Below are 11,094 nucleotides of genomic sequence, written 5' to 3'. Positions count from 1 at the left end.
CTGAATTAGTAATAACTAACTTAATAGCTAAAATAAATGTTTAAATCCTTTATGGAAAAAAAAGTAGTTATATTATCCTACTTAAGCATTTAACTATATATAAATGGCTTTCCCACTGAGACTCTTTCCTACAGAGCTGGCCAGAAGCGATAACAAAAAATCATGTACATGTATATATTTTTTTTATATCCAGCAAAAGAGGGCTGGGTAGAAGCCAGGGTGGTAGAGAAGTTTTCTAGCATGTATAGGGCCTGCAGTTTAATACTCAGGATTGAAAAAAAAATCTAAAGAAAATAGAGAAAATGGCAATATAAACAGTGCTCCCACATTTGAATGAAGATCTGAACTTTCAGACAAGTCTTATGAATAACATGTTATGAAGTCTTTATCTCTACTGAACTGTGTTTTTTCTTAAGAATTTAATTTGATTTGCCCTGTTGATTCCAAGACCATATAAGAACATCAGTTTTTCTCTATGCTAGTCACCTGTTTCCTGAACGTATGGAACTGCAGAGCAGTATATGAGGTATGCTGCAATGTCTGTCTGACACCACTGTCCTGTACCTCCTCTGGGTCCTGTCCTCTGCTGGCCCCAAGGTGCAAAGACACAAAGAATCACTGTGGGTCGATCTGATCTTTTTGACTATACAGACATCATAAGGGTCTATGAAGACACGCTGAGGAAGGGGTACCCTCTTAGATGGGGGCCACTCTATTGCACATGCTGGCAGTGCTGAGCCCTTTCTCCTTGGATATAGCCCTGTCTTTGAGAAAAGTGCTTCAAGAAGGCAGATGTCCTCAGCAGATGTCCTCAGCAGGCACGCACCCACGACCTTCCATTCTTCAGTTTCATCAGCTGCTTCTGTTAACCCTCATGATGGTGAGCTATCAGTTGTTGGCTATGATACTGTGAAAGTACCTGTCTTTTCAGCTTAGATACATCATTCCTCAAGACCTGCTTTTCATCTCCATAATTTTTCTCCTGTGTCAGCCCATAAGTCCTGGTCCAGATATTTTAAAAAGTTCCTTCTTTTGTCAAACTGTTCAAAGTATTCCCAAGTCCTTTCAGACAACACTCTATGTCCAGTGAATTCCCCATTAAGAAGCCCCGTTTGAGGTCATTGTGGAAAGCACTGAGGTCCAGTCCAGGACAGTAACAGACACCCTAACTTTTATTTTACCTCCCCCCTCTCTTCCTTGCTCTGGATCAGAAGACATCAGGAGTCAAGTCTGTTCTTCCACTGTGGATTCCTGGGATCAAACTCATGTGATCAGGTTTATGTGGTAAGTATTTTACCCACTGAGATATCTCACTGGTCCAAAGTAACAGACCTTTTTAAATGCTAAAAAAGGGATACACCCAGGGTAGCATCACCATTAACTGGAGATAGCAGGAAAAGCCCTGTCATGATAGGTCCTCAGCACTAGGGTAATAGACAGAATGAAGTCAAGATGCCAGTTCATAGACAATCCCATTGCTTTGGCAACTGGGTAGCTCAAGAAGCTCTGTGAGCCACAGTCTTATGAAATTTAGAGCAAGTGTTATGTGGTTATACACTAAAACCTGGCCAACATGCGCTGCTAGACAGTGGAGAAGGAACTGTGAGTCAGATGCATGTAACATTCAGTGAGCTGAGAACTAGGGGGCCAAAGTCTACACTGTATGTTCATGTAGACTCTACACAGAGACTCTAAAAAGACAAGGTAGAGGGCAATGGACCATTCAGTCCAGGTCAAAGACAAGTTAACAAATATATTTTAGTGGAGATGTGAGAGTTTTGAGACACTATAAAAAGACTAAATCTATGAATTGTGGGCAGAAAAGAAGGAGAAATCCATGACAACGTTCTAGAAAATACTTTCAATATAATCACAGAAGAAAATTCCCCAAATCTAGGGGGAAAACTAAGTCTAAGTACAAGAGGCAAACCTGACACCAAACAGACAGGACCAGAAAAGAAAACTGCCCATGTTACACTATTGTGAAAAGACAAAATATATGGATAGCTGCATCGGGGCACTGGGGAAATCAAGAGAAAAAGATACTGGAGTCAAATAAATTGAAAGCACAACATACCCAAATTCTCAGAATATAATAAAAAGCAATATTAAAAGAGAAGTGTAGCGTATAATATTATAAAACAACATGCACTATCACCAGCTAGGCACTTGCCGGTGGTCTCGGGGTCTGTTCCCAGGCAGGTACCAAGCCCACATGTTTCCTTTTAGCCAAGGCCTGTCCCACCAAAGCTGGCTCTGCCTCTTCAGTGCTCTAAAATCGCTCTTTTCATTCTGCAGCTGGCTGCTGCCAAGCCCACTCAGCATTCCCAAATTTCCGCAGCTAGCTGTGGGTGTGCTCTCACCAGCCCAAGCTCCACTCACTACCTCCCCACTGGGGCTCAGTCCTTGCCCAATCTTCCCAACCCAAAGCATGGCCAAATTCCACCTCAGCTATATTCTTTCCCTTTAGCCCACCCAAGTCACCAAGGAAGAAAACCAACGATCTTAGTTTAGAATCAACAGATAACACAATCGCTGGACACAGAACCTAGCATCCTAAACTTATCAACTATTCTATGTTAGAAATCTTCAGGCGCTGGATCCTGGTGGATCCGCCACTTGAACTAGCAGCCTCTGACCTACATTGTGTCTGCCTTGCTCTCCCGCAGTCCTAAAGGAAGTTCAACTCCTGCCTCTCCTCTTTCTCTCTCAGATCAGGAAGTCCCACCTCCTTTTCACCCAGTGATTGGCTTGTATTTATTATTATAGTCAATTAGGGGAAAATTCCACTACAGGGAAGTTAGTAGCTGTAAGTGCTTATATTTAAACATTAAGGCTGGGGGCCTAGAGAGACCTCTTATAGGTTAAGAGCACCACCTGCTCTTTTAGAGGACTTGGGTTCAATTCCCAGCACCCACATAGCAGCTTACAACTGCCTGTAACTCCAGTTCCACAGCTCCAGAGGATCCAACACTGTCACCCAGATATATACGCAGGCAAAACACCAGTGCATATGAAATGAAAATAAATAAAATTAAAAACAAATTCGGGTCAGTGAAATGCCTTAGCAGTTAAGAACACTGGCCGCTCTTCCTGAAGGTCAGTTTGATTCTCAGCACCCACATGGTGGCTCACAATTGTTAACTCCAGTTCAAGGGAGTCAATGCTTTCGTTTGGCTTTGGGTAGTCCATGAATGTGGTACACAGAGATACAAGCAGGCAAAATACCTATACACATAAAATAACAGTTTTTTAAAAAGAAGCTATGAAGCTGGAGAGATGACTCAGTGGTTAAGGCCACTTGTTTTTCTTCCAGAACCTACGTGGTAGCTCAGAACTATCATTAACTCTAGCTCCGGGGTATCTGATACTCTGTTTAACAAAAGCAGAACCTTTGGGCACATAAAAGAAAATAAATTGTCTAGAGTTTTATTGCTGTGAAGAGACACCATGGCAACTCTTACAAAGGAAAACATTTAATTGGGTCTGGTCTCATATTTTATAAATATTCATTCTTCCTTACCTGCCTAAGGCATTCTAGAATTGTATCTGATTGGCTATAATAAAGATCTGATAGCCAATAGCTAGGCAGGAAGTGGAAGGCAGATTTTCTGGGCTGAGAGAGGAACTCTGGGAGAAGAATCAGAGGGCTAACCACCAGCTGACAAGGAGGTGGATGGATGAACCAGAGCTGAGAACGGCAAGATTGGTCAGGTTAGAGTATCTGGGAGGTAGTGCAAGGTAAAGGCCTAAGCTTTAAAATATTAATAAACCTCTGTGTCATTATTTATATCTCTGGCAGGTCTGAGAAAGTTCCCCTATAGAGGTCCATTATCACCATGGCAGGAAATACAGTTGTGTGAAGGCAGACATGGTGCTGGAGGAGCTGAGAGTTCTACATCTTGTTCCACAGACAGCAGTAGAAGACTGTATACCACACTGGATGTAGCTTGAGCATAAGAGACCTCTTCCTCCAAGAAAATCACACCTATTCCAAGAAGGTCATACCTAATACCTTTGTTCCAAAAGGTTTTAATCTATTGTCGCAAGACACTAGTTCTGACACGGGAGCAGGGACAGAAATGGCTAGCTGTTCTGGAAAGCTAGAACTAGCCCAAATTAAAGTTATTAGCCTCTGGATCTGCAACATTCCAATTTTTCCACGGTACTACAATCTTCTTATCATATTTTTTTTCATACATGGGTTTATATATAATACATAAGGTTAAGAAACAAACAAACAAATAAAACAACAATTAGACTTAATAGAAAGGGGCTGGGCTTTGTGAGGGCACCATGTCAGACAACCTTACAGGATAAGACAAGGACCCAGTCAGTGATGGGTCAATGGTGGGTAGGACTACACCTTGACCCCGATGGCTTAAATGTTCATATTCTTGGTCATTTTGTTTGTTTATTTGTTTGTTTGTTTCCAAGACAGGGTTTCTCTGTGTAGTCCTGGCTATCCTTGAACTTACTCTGTAGACCAGGCTAAGGTACTGAGGTACATATTTTATATACCACAGCAGACCTGACCTCCAGGTTCTCACGAGACCATACAGAACAGCTGACTTCACGAAAACCATTACAGGTCACTTAGGATGGTTAAACCCACCACCTCAGTTTCTCTGTTCTTTTCCTCCCTCCCTCCCTCCCTCCCTCCCTCCCTCCCTTCCTCCCTCCCTCCCTCCCTCCCTCCTTGCTCTTCTCGCCTCGCCCCACCCCACCCCTCTCCCCTTCCTTCCTTCCTTCTTTCCCTTCTTTCCCTCCTTCCTTTCCTTCCTTCCTACTTTTTGTTAAACCTGAGAACTGTGGTGAGAAAAGACCAAGTTCATGATTGTTCAATTAAAGCAAACTGTATTTTGGGGTGCACCCAGGACTGGCCAGCCTGCTACCTCATCCTAAGTTGGAATTTGAGAGAGCACCCCTGCTGGTTTCTTGAAGTCCTTTTTATAGGAAAGAGAAGGTGTTCATAGGGGCAGGGGGGGGGAGAGAGAGAGAGAGAGAGAGAGAGAGAGAGAGAGAGAGAGAGAGAGAGAGAGAAGGAGAGGAGAAGAGAGTTGACAGTTACACACTGTTAGAAAGATACAATGGAAAGAGAAGAAACAAAGGCAAAGATTGCATCATGCGAACGAACAGGTTGCACGAAGTTCTAGAAACGGGAACTTCTTAATCACAAATAGAAAGCTTAACTTGCAAGAACTTAACACAGGACAAACAGGAACTGTCTTACTGTGATCAGAACTCTTAACCTGAAAGGTGTATTTTTCCAGTTCATTCTCTCTCTCTCTCTCTCTCTCTCTCTCTCTCTCTCTCTCTCTCTCTCTCTCTCTAGGTTAAGACTTACTCTGTGGTTCAGGCTACTCTTGAACTTGTAGCAATCCCCCTGCTTCAGCCACTTGTATGTGGGATTCCATGTATGAGCTATCACATAGTTTCCCTGTATTTCTAAAGTCATAAAAACCAAAAATTGGTATAGAAACATTGTTATTCATGTTTCCACCAAACTAGGGCAAGCTTCCTGGAATCCCTCTTCTCTCTTATAACAATTGTATAGAAAAAAATAGAATGGGGGCTGGAGAGACAACTCAGCTTTTAAGAGCACTGGCTGCTCTCTAAAGGACCTGGGGTTGATTCTCAACCCTCATACAGCAGTTCACCACCTTCTATAACTACCGTAGTACCCGAGTATCCCACACTTTCTCCTGGCCTCCTCAGGCACTAGGAAGCATGTGGTACTTAGATGTATATACAGGAAAAATACCCACACGCAAAAATCTAAATTTAAGAAAAAATTAAAAAGGGAAAAGAGACAAAAACCAGGAATTAGGCATATGCTTACTTATAATAAGCCTGTCAAAACTGAGTGGAATCCTTTCCCAGCAGGCAAGGTTCCTGGCAGAAACTGTAACTTTGAAGGAATCCATTGTTTCAGCATAACTGGAGTAACCAAAATGAATATATCCTAGAGACACTGGTGCCATCAATATGACTACTAGACTACTGAAACAACAGACCCCCAAGAAACTGGAAGTCCCCCCAGAAATCTCACGGTGAAAAAAAGAAAAGAATGAAGCCTGGGTTCAGAGAGGAACTTGTCTCCACCCAAAAAAGATTTTACACAGTTCTTCTACCTTGTCAAACCTCCTTATAGGATAACACAGAAGCCCAGACAGTGATGGGTCAATGGTGAGAAAGACTACACCTTGACCCTGGTGGCTTAAGTGCTCATATTTCAAGACAGGGTTTCTCTGTGTAGCCCTGGCTGTCCTGGAACTCATTCTGTAGACCAGGCTGGCCTTGAACTCAGAGATCCTCCTGCCTCTGCCTCCTGAGTGCTGGGATTAAAGTACATACACCCTGCAAAAGTGTAGCCCAAGGTTTGGCCTCAATCTTGTGAGCCTCCCACCTCTGTGTCTTTCAGGAAATCCTCCTGTTTGTGTTGGCCCTCTGTTTAGTTTTTAATCTCACTTCAAGACCCTGAAGATGGACTTGAGGGGATCACTGGATTTCTTTGTCCTGCTTCCCAATGTCCTCTGAAAATAGCTACAGTGTACTCATATAAATAAAATAAATAAATCTTAAAAAAAAAAAAAACAACACTGGCTGCTCTTCCAGAGGACCTGGGCTGGATTTCCAGCACCCACATGGTGGGTCACAACCACATGTAACTCCAGTTTTAGGGGAACTGAATGCTCACTTCTGGCTTCTGCAGGCACACACATGGTGATTCACAGACATACAAGCAGGCAAAATACACCTACATATAATTTTTTTAATTATAAAAATAATACATTGTCTTTTGTTTTAGTTATGTTTTTATTGTTGTGATAAATACTATTACCAAAAGCAACTTGGGGGAAAAAGGTTTATTTAGCTTACAGTGGTAGTCCATCACGAAAGAAAGTCAGAGCAGCAGTTCAAGGAAGGAATCTGGAAGCAGGAACTGAAGCAGAAACCATGGAATTGTATTATTTATAGGCTTGCTCCCTGTGGCTTACTCAGTTTGCTCTTTTATTTTTTTAAAAAATTTATTTATTTTATGTGTGTACTGGCTAGTTTTGTGTCAACTTGACACAGCTGGAGTTATCACAGAGAAAGGAGCTTCAGTTGAGGAAGTGCCTCCATGAAATACAACTGTAAGGCATTTTTTCAATTAGTGATCAAGGGGGAAAGGCCCCTTGTGGGTGGGACCATCTCTGGGCTGGTAGTCTTGGTTCTATAAGAAAGCAGGCTGAGCAAGCCAGGGGAAGCAAGCCAGTAAAGAACATCCCTCCATGGCCTCTGCATCAGCTCCTGCTTCCTGACCTGCTTGAGTTCCAGTCCTGACTTCCTTGGTGATGAACAGCAGTATGGAAGTGTAAGCCAAATAAACCCTTTCCTCCCCAACTTGCTTCTTGGTCATGATGTTTATGCAGGAATAGAAACCCTGACTAAGACAATGTGTATGAGTACACTGTAGCTGTACAGATGATTGTGAGCATTCATGTGGTTGTTGGGTATTGAATTTAGAACCTCTGCTTGCTCCGGTCGATCCCACTTGCTCCAGTCGGCCCCATTGCTCTGGTCAATCCCGCTCACTCAGTCCCTGCTCACTCCAGCCCAAAGATTTATTTATTATTGTAAATAAGTACATTGTAGCTATGTGTGTGTCTATGTTCAGACACACCAGAAGAGTGCATCAGATCTCATTTCAGGTGGTTGTGAGCCATTTGAACTCAGGACCTTTGGAAGAGCAGTCAGTGCTCTTACCCGCTGAGCCGTCTCACCAGCCCTAGTTTGCTTTTTTATATACCTCAGAACCTTTGCCCAAGTATGGGACTGCCTACAGTGGCCTAGGCACTTCCACATCAATCATTAATCAAGAACATGCCCACAGACTTGCCTACAGGTCAATCTGATGTCCTCAACTGACTTTCCCTCTTCCTAGATGACTCAAGCTTGTATCAAGTTGATGAAATCTATCCAGTACAATCCTGGGCCTAGAGTATATTAATTTTCTACAATTACTGAAGTAAGTTGCTGAAATTCTAATAACCAAAGTGTGAGTTTGCTTCTGGGAACTCTAGTTTACATCTTCTCTGTTGGTCAAACATCACTTAGTGTATTTAGAACATATTGTCTATGTCCCTTGGTACTTGAAAGGCTTACTCCTCGGATATGCTGCAGAGGAGGCTGAAGAAGCAGGAATTGGTCTTAAGTAGAGGGAAGTGGCTGGAAAAGCCATTAAGAAATCTGTGGATATTAAATCTACTAGTTATCATGGTCTGTGTTTGAGTTTTTCTTTTGTCCTATGTATCTGTTAGAACATTTACCTCTAACAGATATGAGTATTGTATCTAAAATTATAAGAATGCATTGTGACCCAAAAAAGTAAAGATAGCAGATAAGTGAAACATATTTTAATTTGGATAAGAAGAGCTAACCCAAATCATTGGATATCTCTAACTAGAACAATGAGGTTCTTTTAAGGTTGTCAGATATTTGAGTATGTAATGGACTTCAAAGAGCATTTAATTTGCTGTATCTTGACATTTTTATTATTGGGGGAGGGGGTCTTCCTGGCAGCCTGAAACTTGCTATGTAGACCAAGGAGGCTGGTTTTTAATATATAAGACAATATTGTATTGCTACAAAAATCAACAGGCAGGCCACTGGAACAGAATAGAGGACCCTGAAATAAACTCACACAGCTATGCACATCTACTTTTTAGCAAAGATGCCAAAAATATGGACTGGAAAAAAGACCACCTACTCAATAAACAGTGTTGCAAAACCTACAGAAGAATAAAATCTGAACCCTATTTATCACCAGAGGGGGCGGGGGAACTAAAACCTGAAAAGCAGAAACTGATAGAGAAAACAATTCCAGATATAAGTATAGGTAGAGACCTTCTAAAAAGAACCCCAACAGCACAGGAAATAGCCCTAAGAACTGACAAACAGGGTCAGGGAGATAGCCCTGTGGGTAAAGACCCACCGTCTCACCTGGAAGTGGGAGGGAAGCACCAACAAAGTTGTCCTCTGACTTCTGCAAGTATGTCAGGGCAAGCATGTGCACACAGAACAAAGAAATAGCTTCTGTAAGCCAAAGCAAACTATAAGCAGTAGAGTAAACAGTCTATAGAAAAAACTCCCAGCAACCACATGGTGGCTGTAACCCTCTGTAATAGGATCTGATGCCCTTTTCTGGTGTGTCCGAAGACAGCAACAGTGTAGTCACATAGATAAAGAAATCTCAAAAAAGGGGGCTGGAGAGATGGCTCAGCCGTTAAGACTGCTCTTCCAGAGATCCTGAGTTCAATTCCCAGCAACCACATGGTGGCTCACAACCATCTGTAATGGGATCAGATGCCCTCGTCTGGTGTGTATGACGACAGCAACAGTGTATTCACATACAATATATATATAATATTTTTTAAAAAGAAATCTTAAAAAAAAACTTTGCCAACTATACTTCAAACAAAAGGTACAGAGAATACAAAGATTTGTGAAAATTAGCCACCCAAAAAGACTATAAATGGGTCAATAAACAACATAGATTAAGTAAGCTATGAGAAATATTCTACATCTTTAGCCATTAGAGAAATGCAAATTGAAATAACTCAGAGATGGTTATAATGGTCATGCTAGTCAGAATGTTTTTAATAAAGAAAACAAATGACAACCAGTGCTTATGTGAGAGAAAGAAGCCTTATATGCTGTCAGTATAAGGGAAAATAAATAAAGAAAATCTCCTACACAAAAAAACATGGCCATGGAGCAGGTTCACAGCTCCAGGAAATGTGCTGTCCATTTTATTCCAAAAGAACAGATACCCTCCCCTGCACCACCCCCACACCAGTCCTGGAACCATGCCCTTCCCCTTCCCCTACCAGCTACAATAGGGCAGTACTCCTGCATCCTCCAGTTGCTGGATCATGGGTTCCTCCCACAGGCATGGGGATAGTTTAAAGGTCTGGTGAATCCCCAACAGGACCCTGGGATTTTAACTTCCTTTCAGATCCTAGAGGGGGGTCTTTTGTTCTTCCCAATATTTCCTCCAGGACCCCTGAGAAACTCTCAGAAACTTCTAAGTTTTGGGCATTCCTCAATGTAGGAAACTAGCCTAACACATTTTGACTTACAACATGTGCAACAGCCCTATATTCCTAAAGACAGACCTTTGGTCTGTCTCAAAAAATTAAATTAAATTTAAAAATCAAACACTCGTGCCTCAAGCTGGACTTCATCTACCCCCAATATGCCCTCCGTAACTAAAACTGCTATCCTAAATTGGGCATGTTCAAACCTGCAACTTTACAGGTATTAAACAAGGTTCCTAGAATAGGTTGGCAAATGGTCAGAGGTTCCCTATCGTCAGGCCTCCTTTTATCTCTACTCCTACTCTCCCCTTTGTTTAACCATTCTGCATATCAGCTTTTACTAAGCTTAAACTTCTTACTGGGATCCTCTCTCAGATCCTGATCTGACAGATGAGCCCCCTCCTTATCAAACTTCAACAGAACTTTCTCCCATTCTGCCTCTTTACACACCTCCCCACTCCCCCTCCTCATAAGCTATCCTCTGTTTCCAGTAGCTTTTGCTACCCCCACCTAAGCTCCAGGAATGGGTCGTGCTACCAGATCCCACCCAATTTCCCTTGAATCCAGGGATCAAAGACACACACTTGTTAGTTTTCAATCTGCCTTTGGACACAATTGCTAGGCGCTACTATCCCTAGCCTGGAAAATCATGCCCTTATTTTCTTTTTTTTTAAGATTTATTTATTATATGTAAGTACACTGTAGCTGTTTTCAGACACACCAGAAGAGGGCACCAGATCTCATTGCGGATGGTTGTGAACCACCATGTGGTTGCTGGGATTTGAACTCAGGATCTTCAGAAGAACAGTCAGTGCTCTTAACCTCTGAGCCATCTCTCCAGCCCCCTTATTAATATTCTTATCTCCACACTTCCCACCTGCCTTAAACTTGGTTGTTCGGTTACATCTCTGACCACCCTTTTGTAGAACAGAGGCTGCTGCTTCTCCTGAGACCTTGGCCTGTCTCTCTCCAAAACATGGCGAACTCTTTCCTCTTTTTGTCTCTCCCT

General features: G+C 42.3%; 1 long non-coding RNA gene across 1 annotated transcript; it reads left to right on the top strand.

Annotated features, from left to right (window-relative positions):
* Positions 1–736: 736 nt before the first annotated feature.
* Gm51583 lies at positions 737–3,865 on the top strand. The gene is made up of 3 exons (XR_003947574.1): positions 737–880; positions 1,212–1,284; positions 3,803–3,865. It is a non-coding gene; the product is annotated as a predicted gene, 51583 (long non-coding RNA).
* Positions 3,866–11,094: the final 7,229 nt, after the last annotated feature.

The sequence above is a fragment of the Mus musculus genome, chromosome 8 (genome assembly GCF_000001635.26).
Source record: "Mus musculus strain C57BL/6J chromosome 8, GRCm38.p6 C57BL/6J".
NCBI classification, from domain to species: domain Eukaryota; kingdom Metazoa; phylum Chordata; class Mammalia; order Rodentia; family Muridae; genus Mus; species Mus musculus.
Note: the sequence above shows the minus strand (reverse complement) of the source record. Positions and strands in the feature narration are given on the sequence as shown.